At 43.4% G+C, this 17,193-nt stretch overlaps 1 protein-coding gene across 1 annotated transcript in view; it reads right to left on the bottom strand.

Moving 5' to 3' along the window:
- Positions 1-17,193, bottom strand: part of il1rapl1b (interleukin 1 receptor accessory protein-like 1b) — a 904,912-nt gene that overhangs the window by 699,837 nt on the left and 187,882 nt on the right. The gene's annotated exons all lie outside the window — the stretch shown is intronic.

Below are 17,193 nucleotides of genomic sequence, written 5' to 3' on the forward strand. Positions count from 1 at the left end.
AGAATGTGCTTGTGCATACTGCTTTTCATTTTTGGTTTACACCTGTGGCCCCAGTATAACAGTTAAGATTTAACACAATTTTCTAATTGCATCCCTGAAGAGCCTATGAAATCACTTTAGAAACTGCTACTCTGTTAGTCCCAAGTATGAAGTTTAACAACACCAGGTTAATGTCCAACAGGTTTATTTGGTAGCAAAAGCCACACGAGCTTTCGGAGCTCCAAGCCCTTCTTCAGGTGAGTGGGAATTCTGTTCACAAACAGGGCATATAAAGACACAGACTCAATTTACATGAATAATGGTTGGAATGCGAATACTTACAGCTAATCAAGTCTTTAAGATACAAACAACGTGAGTGGAGAGAGCATCAAGACAGGCTAAAAAGATGTATATTGTCTCCAGACAAGACAGCCAGTGAAACTCTGCAGGTCCAGGCAAGCTGTGGGGGTTACAAATAGTGTGCCATGAACCCAATATCCCGGTTGAGGCCGTCCTCATGTGTGCGGAACTTGGCTATCAGTTTCTGCTCAGCGACTCTGCGCCGTCATGTGTCGTGAAGGCCGCCTTGGAGAACGCCCTGTTTGTGAACAGAATTCCCACTCACCTGAAGAAGGGGCTTGGAGCTCCGAAAGCTTGTGTGGCTTTTGCTACCAAATAAACCTGTTGGACTTTAACCTGGTGTTGTTAAACTTCTTACTGTGTTTACCCCAGTCCAACGCCGGCATCTCCACATCATGAGTCCCAAGTATGATATTTTGTTCCACAAGATCATCACTTCCATTTGCAACCCCTTAGATATTGGAGCAGTTTGTACCCATATACAGTAAGATAAGGCCAACATTCAGGCTTGGGTTGAAAAGGAGTAAGTAACATTTACACTACATAAGTGCCAGAATATGACTATCTCCAACAAGAGAGAATTTAACCATTTTACTTGATACTCAATGGCATTATCATCGCTGAATCCCAACTATCCACATCCTGGGGTGCCATTCCACATCAAGCGTGGCTGGCGAGGAGTCTCTCCCATTCTTACCGCCAGCCATTGGCATTTTGGAATGATTTGCAGGTTTACGCACTCAATCTGTTTGACCACATTATGAACACACCTTCTTTGGCCATCACGTCCTGGGATGGGACTCGAACATCTGGGGGTTACCTTTGACCAGAAATATAACTGGACCAACTATGGAAACACTGCGGCTGCAAGGCTAAGTCAAAAGCTGGGAATTCTGTAGCGAGTAGCTCACTTCCTGAGCCCCCAAAGTCTTTTTGGAAGTCTTCTGGCACAATGGGTAGTGTCCTAGTCTCTGAGCCAGAAGCTCCAAGTTCGAGTTCCATCTACCCATATATTGCCAGGCCCTCTCAACAGAGACAAAAAGCACAGAGACCTGGGAAGTGATCCTTAATTGGCCGCTTCATTGATTCAACTGTCCTCCTGGTGGGTGTTCGAGCCACCAACTTTCTTCCTGTTGTCAATATTGCTTCCCATAAGATGCTTTTGTGATGCTGTCACGTTGCCAGCCTGCTCACCTCCCAGTCCATCCCAAAAGGACCCGGAAAATCCCAGCCAATGTTTTGCTGACAAGTCCATCCTATTAGCATTATTTCAGGGCTGTATTTTTAGCAATGAAACTCTGCAATCTACTAACTTCAGTTGGTTGAGGGCTACTTACTAACGAATTGCAAAATCGCAAATTCATGTTGGGAACTGGTAACTTTCATTGACAACGGACAACTGATTCTCGATACTTCCAGAAGTATTAACCCAGTAAGGAAATCTTAGCCTTCCTCTAGACTGGGATGCCCTCTTTGCCATCCTGTGAATACTTACATTGTTGCCTGCTGGCAACCTAATGCTGCCCAAAACTCTACTCCCAATCAGGCAGGAAGCTGACCCCTGACTACCCATCCTATCGGCTAAAATTCATGTCAACATTTAACAATAGGTTAGATAGGTGATTTAGGAATAGAGCAAGCACATATGATGTTGACCACCTCTTGCATGGAGTATAAATGCCAATATGGCCTGTTCCCATGCTGACATTTCTATGTAATATATGCAGTTCTAAGCAGTTGTTGGCTTGGCAACAGCATACTCTCCAGCAATCTCAAAGGCATAGTCCCTTATTAAAATTGCAAATGCTATGCTCATCCCTATAAAATTGAATAGCTTTCCTAATCTATTCCCTACATTAACTTTAAGTTTTAATGATTTTGTTATTTTAAATGAGTGAATCATCATTTTTAAAGCACTCAAATGATTTGATGCATTTTTCTTGTTTTTGCTGATTGTTTATATAATTAGAACATAGAACATAAGAGCGCAGTACAGGCCCTTCGGCCCTCAATGTTGCACCGACCAGTGAAACCAATCTAAAGCCCCTCTAATCTACACTATTCCAATATCATCTATATGTTTATCCAATAACCATTTGAATGTTCTTAATGTTGACGAGTTCACTCCTGCTGCAGGCAGGGCATTCCACACCCTTACTACTCTCTGAGTAAAGAACCTACCTCTAACATCTGTCCTATATCTCTCACCCCACAATTTAAAGCTATGTCCCCTCATGTTAGCCATCACAATCCGAGGAAAAAGGCTCTCACTATCCACCCTATCTAATCCTCTGATCATCTTGTATGCCCCTATTAAGTCACCTCTTAACCTTCTCTCTAACGAAAACAACCTCAAGTCCCTCAGCCTTTCCTCATACGATTTTCCGACCATACCAGGCAACATCCTGGTAAGTCTCCTCTGCACCCTTTCCAACACTTCCACATCTTTCCTATAATGTGGCGACCAGAACTGTACGCAATACTCCAAGTGCGGCCGCACCAGAGTTTTGTACAGTTGCAGCATGACCTCCTGGCTCCAAAACTCAATCCCTCTACCAATAAAAGCTAACACTCCGTACGCCTTCTTAACAACCCCATCAACCTGGGTGCCAACTTTCAGGGATCTATGCTCATGGACACCCAGATCCCTCTGTTCATCCACACTACCAAGTATTGGACTACCAACAATCGGATGGCAACTATGTCCTCCCTCTCAAATCCAGAGCTGATGCTGTCTCATTAGAACAATTTTTCAGGAAATCCATCTCACGGAACCTACAAGAGAGTGCTCTAATACAGAGAAGCGTGACTCGCAGGAACAACACAAACAAACAATGTCTATGGTCATCACCCTTCCTAATAAACTGACCACATTAACAGAACTGAAGCAGCAATCTGAGTAATCCTTACTACAGTAAAAAAAGTCAACTGAAATCCTTATTTTTGAAGTTGTGGACACCTGAATTCTGATAATGGCAAGTTCTTTACTTCAATTATCAATAGTCTTGGCATCAGAATTTCCTTACTTAACAGAAAGTGATCAACTATGGAATGCAGGGACTGACATTGTATTTCAGTTGAGTTACAATTTTTAAAAATCCAAAATCGTTTCCATTTATTGCCAGGTAAGGATACACAGTTCTTGTTTTATAGCTAGCAATAGGAGAGAAAGGACCTTGCTGCTCCACAGTCAATAGGCAAATGATTCCAGTTCATTAGACTGACTGTACAATTGATTGCTGCACTCTGCAAACCCATTCAAGAATCAATAGTGCACTTAGTTACAGGTGTTTAAAAAGAGCAGCTTTTTTTTCCGTAATTCAATCAAAATACTAGTTGTCGAGGACAGAAAAGGACTCATTACATTAAAAAAATCCATCATTTATGTGCTTATAACATCGACCCAAAGCAGTTGTAATATCTCACCTACATATTCGCCTGTGAAATCATGAACAAAGATAATTAAACTCCAGCATTTAAAAAAAAATCTGCCTGGAATTCCTGTTCAATTGTGTTTTTTTTCAGTACAATTCCCCTGACAGCATGTAATTGGTGCAAAGGATTGCGCAATTTCAGGCACAAATTACATTCAGGAAAACTCTGCAATCTTTTGTTCCAGTTTCAAAACTAACCACATCTCCAGGTTTAATTTATCACTTTTAAGGGTTTTCCCCAAATCGTGCCAATTTCCAGGTCTTCCAGGGAATTCCAAAACATCTTCAGAACTGAAGAAAAACCCATAGGTTGATGTGCCTCAATTAAATTTTGAACGAACAATGAAATATGATAAAGCAATATAATAGTCCAAGAAGTGTTTGCGCTTGAAGCTTCATAACAGAAGCTTGAACTGTATACACCCCAGTGCTCACTCCTTTCTCCTCCAAGAATAATTAAGGACTGGAACAATCTCTACAAACCCTAATCTCCATGCCCTTTAAGGATTAATTTAAAGACAGCACGAAGTTAAAGAGAGCACATTAAATAGTAAAGGCAGTGTCAGTAATCTTAGTCCTAGACAAGTCAGGCAAAAACAGGACAGAGAGCAAGGGAAGTCCAGATTAAACTGCATTTATTTCAATGCAAGAGGCCTGATGGGCAAGGCAGATGAACTCAGGGCATGGATGGGTACATGGGACTGGGATATTATAGCTATTACTGAAACATGGCTAAGGAAAGGATAGGATTGGCAGCTCAATGTTCCAGGACACAGACGCTATAGGAAAGATAGAACTGGAGGTAAGAGAGGAGGGGGAGTAGCACTTTTGATTAGGGAAAACATCACGGCCGAACTGAGAGGGGACATATCCAAGAGTTTGGCCACTGAGTCTATAAGGGTAGAACTGAGAAATAAGAAGGAGGAAATCACATTGATATGGTTGCTCTATAGACCTCCAAATAGTCAGCGGGAAATTGAGGAGCAAATATATAAGGAGATTACAGATAGTTCCAAGAGAATTAGGGTGGTAATAGTAGAGGATTTTAATTTCCCAACATTGACTGGGACAGCCATAGTATTAGAGGCTTGGATGGAGAGAAATTTGTTGAGTGTATTCAGGAGGAATTTCTCATTCAGTATGTGGACAGCCCGAGTAGAGAGGGGACAAAACTTGACCTCCTCTTGGGAAATAAGGAAGGGCAGGTGACAGAAGTATGAGTGAGGGATCACTTTGGGACCAGTGACCATAATTCCATTAGTTTTAAGATAGCTATGGAGAATGATAGGTCTGGCCCAAAAGTTAAAATTCTAAATTTGGGCAAGGCCAATTTTGATGTTATTAGACAGGAACTTTCAAAAGTTAATTGGGGGAGTCTGTGGGAAAGCAAAGGGATGTCTGGTAAGTGGGAGGCTTTCAAAAATGTATTAACCAGGGTTCAGGGTAAGCACATTCCTCTTAGAGTGAAGGCCAAGGCTGGTAGAAGTGTGGAACCCCGGATGAATCGGGATATTGAGGCCCTGGTCAAGAAGAAGAAGGAGGCACATGACATGCATAGGCAGCTGGGATCAAGTGGATGCCTTAAAGGGTATAGAGGGTGCAGGAGTAGAGTTAAGAGAGAAAAAGGGGACATGCGATTGCTTTGGCAGATAATGCAAAGGAGAATCCAAAGAGATTATACAAATACACAAAGAGAAAAGAGTAACTAGGGAGAAAGTAGGGCCTCTTAAGGATCAACAAGGTCACCTATGTGCGGATCCACAAGAGATGAGTGAGATCCTAAATGAATATTTCTCACCAGTATTTACTGTTGAGAAAGGCATGGATGTTAGATAACTTGGGGAAATAAATAGTGATGTCTTGAGGAGTGCACATATTACAGAGAAGGAGGTGCTGGAAGTCTTAAAGTGCATCGAGGTAGATAAATCCCCAGGACCTGATGAAAGGGGAGGTTAGGGAGGAAATTGCGGGTCTCCTAGTAGAGATATTTGAATCATCGACAACCACAGGTGAGGTGCCTGAAGATTGGAGGGTGGCAAATGTCGTGCCTTTGTTTAAAAAGGGCTACAGGGAAAAGCCTGAGAACTACAAGCCGGTGAGCCTCACATCTGTAGTGGGTAAGTTGTTAAGGTATTCTGAGAGACAGGATCTACAGGCATTAGAGAGGCAAGGACTGATTAGGGATAGTCAACATGGCTTTGAGAGTGGAAAATCATGTCTCACAAATTTGATTGAGTTTTTTGAAGGGGTAACCAAGAAGGTCGGTGAGGGTAGTGCAGTTGATATTGTGTACATGGACTTTAGCAAGGCCTTTGACAAGGTACTGCATGATAGGTTGTTGAATAAGGTTAAATTTCACGGGATCCAGGGTGAGGTAGCCAAATGGATACAAAATTGGCTGGATGACAGAAGACAGAGAGTGGTTGTAGAGGGTTGTTTTTCAAACTGGAGGTCCGTGACCAGCGGTGTGCCTCAGGGATCGGTGCTGGGTCCACTGTGATTTTCATTTATTTTAATGACTTAGATGAGAATATAGGAGGCATGGTTAGTAAGTTTGCAGATGACACCAAGATTGGTGGCATGGTGGACAGTGAAGAAGCTTATCGAGAATTGCAGCAGGATTGTGATCAATTTGGCCAGTGGGCTGACGAATGGCAGATGGAGTTTAATTTAGACAAGTGCGAGGTGATGCATTTTGGTAGATTGAACCAGGGCAGGACTTACTCAGTTAATGGTAGGGCGTTGGGGAGTGTTATAGAACAAAGAGATCGAGGGGTACAGTGTCATAGCTCCTTGAAAGTGGAGGCACAGGTGGACAGAGTAGTGAAGAAGGTATTCAGCATGCTTGGTTCCATTGGTCAGAACATTGAATACAGGAGTTGGGACGTCTTGTTGAAGTTGTACAAGACATTGGTAGGCCACACTTGAAATACTGTGTACAGTTCTCGTCACCCTATTATAGAAAGATATTATTAAACGAGAAAGAGTGCCAAAAAAAAATACTAGGATGCTACAGGGACTTGGTGGTTTGAGTTATAAGGGGAGTTGGATAGACTGGGACTTTTTTCTCTGGAGCGTAGGAGGCTGAGGGGTGATCTGACAGAGGTCTATAAAATAATGAGGGGCATAGATCAGCTAGATAGTCAATATCTTTTCCCAAAGGTAGGGGAGTCTAAAACTAGAGGGCATAGGTTTAAGGTGAGAGGGGAGAGATTCAAAAGAGTCCAGAGGGGCAATTTTTTTACACAGATGGTGGTGAGTGTCTGAAACAAGGTGATAGAGGTGGGTACAATTTTGTCTTTTAAAAAGCGTTTTGACAGTTACATTGGTAAGATGGCTATAGAGAGATATGGGCCAAATGCGGGCAATTGGGACTAAGTTAGTGGTTAAAAACAAAGGGACGGCATGGACAAGTTGGGCCAAAAGGCCTGTTTCCATGCTGCAAACCTCTATGACTCTATGACAATTTGTTGAACTTCTTAAATTAATGTGACGATGGACAGCACTCATTCTGCACTTCCAAAAAAAGAATTTGGAGGGAAACCTAATGAAATACCAAATAAGGTGTTATTTTACATCGGGTGTTGGGCATTTATTGGGCACAGAAATAGGCTTTGTCCAATTACAGCCGCTCCCCCTGCTGCCCCCCCCCCCACCCCCATCCTCACAGTATAAATCTTGTCTGATTTTCTTTGCTCTGAGCTTTGACGAAGGGTCATCCAGACTCGAAATGTTGGTTCTATTCTCTTTCCACAGATACAGTCAGGCCTGCTGAGGTTTCCCAGCATTTTGTTACAGAAATAGACCATTTGGCTCAACCAGTCCAGCTCCACTCAGGCCTCCCCCCATCATTTCTTATCTAAATCTACCACTGTCAATCACTCCCCGTGGTAGCAACTTCCAGTTTTACAACTCCAAAAGGTGAATAAGTTTCTCCTGAATTTCCTGTTGGATTTTTTGGTGATTATCTTGTATTGATGGCCTCTAGTTCTGCTCTTGTCCCCAAGAGAAAACATTCTCTCTGTATCCAGCCAATTCAGTAAGGCTTTATCTTGTGAGCTTTGAGTTGGCAAGTGCTAATTTTGCTCGGAACTAAACAACTTGACCTAAAAGAATGTATCTGGCCTAAACATGAATGAATATCTATCCATGAATGCTGGTGGTCATTTATTAATGTGGCTGCAACACCTATGAGGATGTTTGAACCTATTCATTGGAGCCTCAGGAACACCTTTGCAGAGAAGTCAATACACCAGAATTTGTCGAGTATCCACTTGAATTTATTGATTCGAGGCCAATATGGGTTGCATGAGAAATATGCTATTTTGTAAAGATTAACTTGGGGTGTTAACCAGAGGTTCAATGTCCATTTCTGGATCGTTTGTCCAGGATACACAAACAGAATGGGATGGAGGTTTGCAGAGGCAGGGTGACTCCATGGAGCTTTAAAAACAGTGGCCAGAACCTAGATCTAGGATAGCTATGCCTCGTTGCCCCCTAATTTTCATCAGCATTGAATAAGGGCACAGGCTGGTGCAGGTTGCAAGCCACTTCTCTGCCCGTTCACCCACTGTACACTCTGCACAGAACCACTTAACCCTATAGTCTGGAAAAGCTTTAAAAATATTCATGTATAAAACCTGTTTCACTGCAGCCTGATTAAAGTGTCAATCATCGGGACTTTGTAAAATATTATTAACAGAAAGTGCATGCACTTGAAACCTCTTTACTTAGTGTAAATACATATTATGCAATTGTCAGAATAGATCACAGAGTCAGAGCAGCCAATCAAGCAATGCTTCTTGGAGGGTGCAGGATACAACTGTTTCAGCAGAGTAATGGATGTCTGGACTTTCAATCAAGCCTCATTAAGCATTCTTGGATGAGAGCCCAGGCATCCATTACTCTGTAGAAATAGCTGCTCCCCAGCATAAACACTGTTTGATTGACAGATCTTGCTCTTGGCTTTCTTTTGTTATGAAATCCATTGATCACAATGTTCCTGGGTGTTCAAATTTGCAGTCTGAGGGAGATTGTAGCTTTTAAGGTGCAGGATGTTACAGTACTCATTACATTGGTTCCTGCCTAATAATATGGCTGAAACCCCCTGGGAGTGATTTAATAGGTCAACAGTATATTTCAAGTAGCACTGAACAACTCTGCTTCAATCAGTCAGCTTTGAGGAGCGAGCCTGCAAGTGTCACAAAGACAGAGGGCAAAAACAGGTCCCAGTGAAATTAAAGAAATAACTGCAAGGTGCAGACTTGAAGTAAAAAGGACCATTGCAGCAAAGGAACCCGTATGGAGCAGTGGTGTTCTGCTTGGCATGGCCAAAGATCTGTAAATATGTTTGCAAGCTCCAATTTGAATTACTCGGAAAACCTGAGAGAAGGAATCTCAGAAGATCAGATTGAAACCCTGCCAGCTTGGCCACTGTTAGTGTTGTCTGAGTGTGAATGAAGTTTGGAGAGATTTTCGAGGTAGGATCCTCCAAGGTAGAATCTTCAAAGGTGGAAATAAGAAATCCTCATGAGAAACACAAAGTTTCAGTGATAATGATTGACTCACAGTGGAACTATAATGTCTGCCTGATTTCTTGAGAATTCCATAGACTCTGGGCCCGATTTTGCCATCGCATTGTGCCCATTTTTGGGCGCAAAAACTTGGTAAAGTTGGGCATGAGGCGCGTAGCGCGATCTGCACCCACCTCCGCACCAGTTCTTCCTTTACCAAGGCCCACAAAATGGCCTCAATCAGGACCGCACCCGAAACAGGCGCGATGGCCATTTAAATGCATTTGCATGCATTTAAAGTGACTTAATGGGCTGCACGCCTAACTTTACCAGCACTTCCCCCTTTACCACCACGTTTGCCCATGTAGAATTGGCGCGAAACAGACATGCTCCATATAAGTCCGATTCGGGCGCTCCGTCAGTGAGGAAGTAAGTGCCGAGTGTCCGACAGCTCTCTGCTTGAGATCGGTGGAGGGTGGGGGGTGGTGAGGTAGGTCCGACACTCTCTGCCTGTGATCAGTTGGGGGAAGGGGGTCTGCTGCCACTCTGCCTGTGATCAGTGGGGAGAAGGGAGGGTCCACTGCCATTCTGCCTGTGATCAGTGGAGGGAAAGGAGGGTACGCTGCCACTCTGCCCCTGAGATCAGTGGGAGGGGGGGGGGGGGGGGGTGGTGGAGAGAGGGATCTGCTGCCACTCTGCCTGTGATCAGTGGGGGGAAGGGGGGTCCGCTGCCACTCTGCCTGAGAGCAGTGGGGGGGAAGGGAGGTCCGGCCACTCTGCCTGAAATCGGTGCGGGGTAGGAGGGTGAGGGGCCAGCGATCAGTGTGGCAGAGGGGGTGGGGGGATAAGGGGGTCAGTAATGTTGTGGGAGGTGGGGCAATGTCTGTGGGGGCCAGGGGAGGCATTATCCGGCCTGGGAGGGGTGTGGCAGGGGAGCAGCATTCTATAATTTTTTTTCTGTGCATGTGCAGTTGGAGGCACCGATCGGAGCTGCAGGGCTTTGGGTGCGTTAAGCACTTCCTACAGGCTTGTGCAGCATGATTGGGATTCACTGCTATTTTTTCAGACAGAGTGTGTATGGGGGCACCTGAGAACGGGTCTAAAAGTTGGATCTGAAACAATCCCAGATTCAAGACCGCCCAGCACTTAGAATCAAAATGGTAAAATAGGGCCCTCTGTCTTGATTGCATCTGTCATTTACTCCTTGGCATGGTGTATCCAACCACAATTTGTCTGTACTTCATAGTTATTCGGAATGTAGAGTATAAGATACATATTGTTTTATCTTTCCAAGCCTGTGTAGTAAATTTTGTTTTTGTTTCTTTAAACCCTGTGGAATCTTGTGGCTTTATTCAAAAAAGCAAGTGTCCTGAATCTCAACCTTTATCTACATTAAACAACCTTTATCTACATGTATTGGTCCCTAACCAGACCTTCCCCAGTGTCCCAGGAACTGGCGAAGGATCATAATAAATCACACAAGATATGGAGCGCTTGAATTTCCTGCAATCAATACTTTAAAGGGTCTGGATGATTGAAACTTCTGAAGGGCTGCAATAAAAACAAGATATTTAAGAATGCAGAAAGTAGAACAAAATTACTTTTTTAAAGCTTTCTCATACATCCTATTGTTATTCGATGATTCATTGGTTGTGCAGAGTGTAAAGTGGGCGAATGGGCTCTGAAATGATATGGATTGGTATGGAGGGTGTGAGGAGCCATGGTGCTGGGTGGAGCCGCAAAGCTTAGCATGGACACAGAGATTATGGGAATAATGGCCGTAGCTTGGCATGGAGAATATGAGGGCCATGGGGATGGGTGGGGGGGGGGAGGTATATGAGCTGGCATGCATTGGCATGGATGGGGTCATGGGAATTGTGGGGGATGGGTGAGGGTGTGTAAGAGACGATGTTCTTTGTTTCTCTGTCATTGGGGCAAAGTTGCGGAGCACTAATGCCCACCTTTTAAACAGTCCGGCTCAGCATCCGACAGCCCCTGTGGCTGGCCTCCAAACACTTATCAGGGGGCACTGGCCTGGCTCTGGTTATCACTTGCTCGCCTACCCCCCCCCCCCCCCCCGCTCCCCCCCCCCCCCCCCCCCCCCCCCCCCCGCCCCTCCACCCCGCCCAACATCGGGAAATAACCTGACATATACTATCTGCCTCTCGGATGAAAATCCAGCCTGCCATTTCTGTTGAACAACCAGCACTCTTCTGTGAGCAACTGTACAAGTCGAACTGGTCAGTACAATGAGGAGGTATGAGAGTCATACAATCTGGAACGCATTTTTGTTCTGTGAGTAGAGGCGAAGACAAATGATTTAATTATTTAATAAATGGTAATAGTAGGAAGGAAATTGACGATGAATGCCGTGGATGTTCTCCCATGGTAACGACCCAATAACAGCCTAGAACACTGTACCTTTGCTGTTAAATCACAAAAGTAAATTAGATAACATTTCTGTTGTTTTCTTGGGGCTTCTATGACTCTTCTGCCAAACTATCAATTGTGGGAGCCACTTTGGGATTTTTAAATTCATTCATGGGACATAGACATCGCTGGCCGGGCCAGCATTTATTGTCCATCCCTAGTTGCCCGAGGGCAGTTGAGAGTCAACCACATTGCTGAGGCACTGGAGTCACATGTAGGCCAGACCTGGTAAGGATCGCAGATTTCCTTCCCTAAAGGACATTAATGGAGCAGATATGGTTTTCCGACAATCGACTATGGATGGTTTCAGTAGATTCTTAATTCCAGGTATTTTTTATTGAATTCAAATTTCACCATCTGCCGTGGCGGGATTCGAACCCGGGTCCCCAGAACCCGGGGGGGTGGGTGCAGGTGAGTTTCTGGATGAATAGCGATAATACCACTAGGCCATCATCTTTCCACATTCGCCCTTATTTCATTCAACTTCATTCATTTCTTTTCTATGGCATCAATTAAATGATTTCATCACAATAATAGCACGGATGGTAAATGTATCTATAGCATAATTTCTTCCACCCCCCGCACGGATGGTAAATGTATCTATAGCATAATTTCTTCCACCCCCCCCCCCCCCCCCCACACCACCCCACCCCCACCCCCCCGCTGATGCCTGATGCACAGGAAACCCCCGCTGATGCCTGATGCACAGGAAACATATTCGGGTCAATAGGCAGGATTTCTCGAATAAGAACGGTTATTAAAAGGCTGATGTTCATTTTCCTGAACTGGGCTGCACACTATGAAGCAGGTATTTTATATCGTGCAACTGAGTATGGCATCAAAGGGCACATGAGGCAAGATGACCCCTTTAGAAGCTGTAGCTTTGGAATATATTGTTCCTTGTTGTCAGCAAACGCTAATGGCAATATGCCCTTGATTCCCCTCCCCACCCCCCACTGCCGCACCCACCAGCTTCACCAGTGGCCATGTGCTGAGTAGGTGATAATATACAAAGTAACTGACTTCACACTAAGACACAAGATAGATTCTTTGTGCTACAAGTGCTCACAATCTCAGTGGAAGCACTCTCAAGTCCCTCTGACTTGTGTACAAAATCTCGGCAAACACTTCAGTTCCATACTGAGGGTGTGCTGCATTGCCAATCATGCGGCCTTTTAGATGGGATTTTAAACCAAGGCTCCGTCTGCCCTCTCATGGCCATAAAAGATCCGATGATATATTATCAAAGAACAGCACAAGAATTCTCCTTGGTGTCCTGGTCAATATTTATCTTCAACCAAGGTCGCATAATCATACTGCTGTTTGTTGGACGTGTGTGTGTGTGTGCAAACTGGCTGCTATGTTTCCTATATTACAACAATAACTGCCCTGCGAAAGTACTTCACTGATTGTAAAGTGCTTTGGGACATACTGAAATGCGCTATATAAATGTAAATCTTCCTTTTCTTTCACAGAAGGCCTCACTGCCACTCTACAGGACTACATCTTGACCTCCATATGTTTGATTAATCACATTTGCCATCATCAAGATAACAGAAAATTGGAGATTCCTGAGCCCCATCGTAAAAGGTCATTTATTTGCATCCAACTACTCTAATATACCTAAACACATTAAAAAAAGATAATAGGGATTAAATCGGTATTGGACAGTGGTTCAAAACCAAGTGACAGCCAATCATTTACAGGGTGGCTGGGAACATGCCATGTGTCTGTTGTCGAGGAACTTAAGAAAGGGGAGAAATTTAAAATGAGGTATCTTTTTTAAACAAAATGCAAGAGTCTGGGATTTTTTAATAATTTTGCAAAATAAATTCAAATCTTAAAAGGAATATGAAAACTTCCATATCACCTATAATTGAGCACTTCATCAATATATTCCTTTGCAACATTTTAAATTAATCTTTTTCCCATCTATTTTGATTTGGTTATGTCAATTAAATTCAGTGCTTCACTTCTATTTGATATCAGCTATTTCAAATGAGGTACCATCTGTTCCAATGTGATCAGACAGGCTGCAACATTTCAAGGTCACGGACAGCATAAACCATGAACTTTATTCCCAAAAGTAACAAAATATCATTTAAGGTCACCAGTACGGCTGTGGCAAGTTATGCCACTTGACAAATCATGCATCTGGGAACATAATGGAGTGAGAGATCTTGCGTTACTGTCCTGGAAAGCTAGTGAAATTAATTGGATTTTGAAACAAAGGATGCTATTTATGGCCATAAATGATCGACATCAGTCTCTTGGCCCTACATGGAAGCAGTTACAAAAGAGCTCTTTAGAATGAATCTGATCCCGAAAAGGAGGGTGCTGGAAAATAATATAAAAGACCTGTACTTAAATATAGGTCATGAGCTCTTTCTAAATGTGCACCATGAAGACATACAGGACTATCAAGGTTAGGGCCTGGATCTTTTATCTAAATGCTAGACTGCATGGTCATTTTTCATACATTGAGATAGTCGGACAGCATAATGTTGCCTTTTATAAACAGATGATATTGGAGGGCAGGGGGGCCATAACATATCATTCTGTACCAATTGTCATGTCCTTTGCTTTCCACTCTAGCTTGAAGAATAATGCTAGTAGCACAAAATTACTATTACCAGCAATGGTAGTTGCATTCTTCAGCAACGGATCCACACAGCAAAACTTGGCTGAGACACAGTCAGACATCACTTACACATTATCCCTTTGCGACGTGCCATGCAGAATGATGAGCTGGCCTTAGCTGGAAGCTGCAGAGCAAGCTGATAAACTCTATTTAAGCATGCTTCCTGGCCATAACGCTGGCAGCAGACCAGCAGTAACTTCAGAAAAACATTGTGAATGGAACTCCATGATCACCCAGCCCCATAGACAAAGGCTAGCTCTGGGACAGATTTGAAAAAAAATGTACACTGAGGTTTTTTAAAGGTTCTATTGTGAACTCTTATCTGCAGTAAATCCTCAGAAAATATAAATATCGCAAAGGGAAAGTACAATGACAGGTTTGCAGCTTGGATTGGTACTAACAATTACTGATTGCCCTTTGTCGTATCAGCTTGACTTTCAAGGTTGTGACAGAAAGTGCAGCTTTCAGCAGGCTCCATCCAGAGACAGCAACAAAATGGGATTCCACTTCGTAGCCTCTCCTGGTTTCCCTTGGCCTGGTTTCCCTTGGCATTAACCCATTTTCGAGAACAGTTGAAACTTGTGTCAACTCTCATCCACATTACTCTCTCTGCCTTTTGTTATGGATTTGCGTTAGATCTTCTGAGTGTTTGACTGATATCTTTGAAGCCACAGATTCTAAAAGATGTTGTTAAATAAAATATTAGCTGGTAAATGTGTCGATCCCGTGGCACCCGACTGTGAGCCACACTCAAAGAGCAAAGGTCAGACATTGCCCTACAATGCTGTAGTGGTGATTCTCTGACCTGTGTTCCTTTTGAGCATAGCTCCCTGCCAGGTGTGCGGAGAAAGTCAATATTAGGAATAACAATGCCTACAATCTATGAATGGAGACACTTGAAGCCCAAAAGATTTGATAGAACCAGTTACCTTTGCCTCCATAATGCTGTGAATCACAGTCAGGAATGTCTACAAATATGTTGTTCAGCCACAGCAAGATGCTTCTTATGAATGGCCACTCCTATTAAAATGGCATAACCTGTTGGAAAATGGCAGATCTCTAACCATTTCAGAAATATCCAGTAGTCAGTAGGGGTTATCAACAGTCCCAGGAACGCATATGAGTTTGCCGGTGAATCCATAAAAGTGAGACGAAAGCCCAAAATTTCCTGCTGTTTGTATCATTTGTTTTGCATTTGCCCTTATAAACGGCGGCACGGTGGCGCAGTTGTTAGCACTGCTGCCTCACAACGCCAGGGACCCGGGTTCAATTCCCGGCTTGGGTCACTGTCTGTGTGGAGTTTGCACATTCTTCCCGTGTCTGCGTGGGTTTCCTCTGGGTGCTCCGGTTTCCTCCCATAGTCCAAAGATGCACAAGTTAGGTGAATTGGTCATGCTAAATTCTCTCTCAGTGCACCTGAACAGGCACCGGAGTGTGGCAACTAGGGGATTTTCACAGTAACTTCATTGCAGTGTTAATGTAAGCTTACTTGTGACTAATAAATAAACTTTAAAAAGTGGCTTTCCGGGATTGAGAGTGACCATGAAACTGAGTGAAGTTGCTAAAGTGGCTCAAACAACAAATAGTAGTTAGGATGAATAGCAAAGGTGGATTTTTGGGAAAATCAAGATAAATAGAGGAGGGTGAATGGGATGGAAGGTTATACTCATAGAGTGCTTTGAGCTTTGTATTTAAAGTTTATTTATTCGTGTCACAAGTAGGCTTACATTAACACCGCAATGAAGTTAATGTGAAAATCCCCAAGTCGCCACACTCTGGTGCCTGTTCGGTTACACTGAGGGAGAATTTGGCATGGCCAATGCACTTAACCAGTGCATCTCTCAGCCTGGGAGGAAACTGGAGCACCTGGGGGAAACCCACACAGACACAGGGAGAACGTATAGACTCCTCGCAGACAGTGACCCAAGCCGAGAATTGAACCTGAGTCCCTGGTGCTGTGAGGCAGCAGTGTTTGTGGAACATTAACCTTGGCATTTAGCAGTTAGTATTCAAGACGTTTTTCTGTATTACTGTAAAAAGAGACTTGCTTTTGATGACTTCATCTTACACTCATCAGGATTGGTCAAGGCTGTGCATCCTAACAATCAGCAACTCATATCAAACATATTCCTTTGGCTGTTTGCAACAGGCAAACTACTGACCATATCTAATCAGCCTGTGCTTGCAAAATTCAAAACAGTGTCCAACATTATTTGTGATTCTGCAATTGGACAATCCTGATTTTGCTAAGAATTACACTGAAAATCAATTTATAATTATCAGTCGAGCTCATTTATGCATGCTAGAAGCTACATATATTTTCACACACAGGGCCCAGCCGTTTGCAGACAGAAGAAGCTTGTTCAGGCATTGCATCTTTTTCAACTAAACAAAAGCTTGCGGGGCAGCCATTCCCTGATTTGCTTCCCCATGGTAATGTCTTGATCAGAGTGGACATGGCGAGTTTGAATTGGAACTAAAGCTGCGCAGTTAACTCTTCCCTGGTGCATTCTGCATGGCAATGTCTCTGCCAGAGTCTTGCAATTTAATCAGTACTCTCTCAACAGTTTGCAAGAGTACCAAAAGTAAATTATTGTGTCCTTTACTTTTGGTATTCTTGCAAACTGTTGTAATGAGTGCAAGATGAAAAGCTTTCACAGTATGTTTTTGTTTTGAGCAATACTCAAGTTCTGCACTACCAAACCAACTACTTGTAAATTCTATGCAATTATGTACATGTTAAACACATTTTGGTAGATTTGTTCAAATTTTAGGAGGATATTTCTTCTGTTTGTGGCTTGAGCTGTGAAGAACACACTCTGGAATTTATTTCCTA

The sequence above is a fragment of the Mustelus asterias genome, chromosome 17 (genome assembly GCF_964213995.1).
Source record: "Mustelus asterias chromosome 17, sMusAst1.hap1.1, whole genome shotgun sequence".
Classification (NCBI taxonomy): domain Eukaryota; kingdom Metazoa; phylum Chordata; class Chondrichthyes; order Carcharhiniformes; family Triakidae; genus Mustelus; species Mustelus asterias.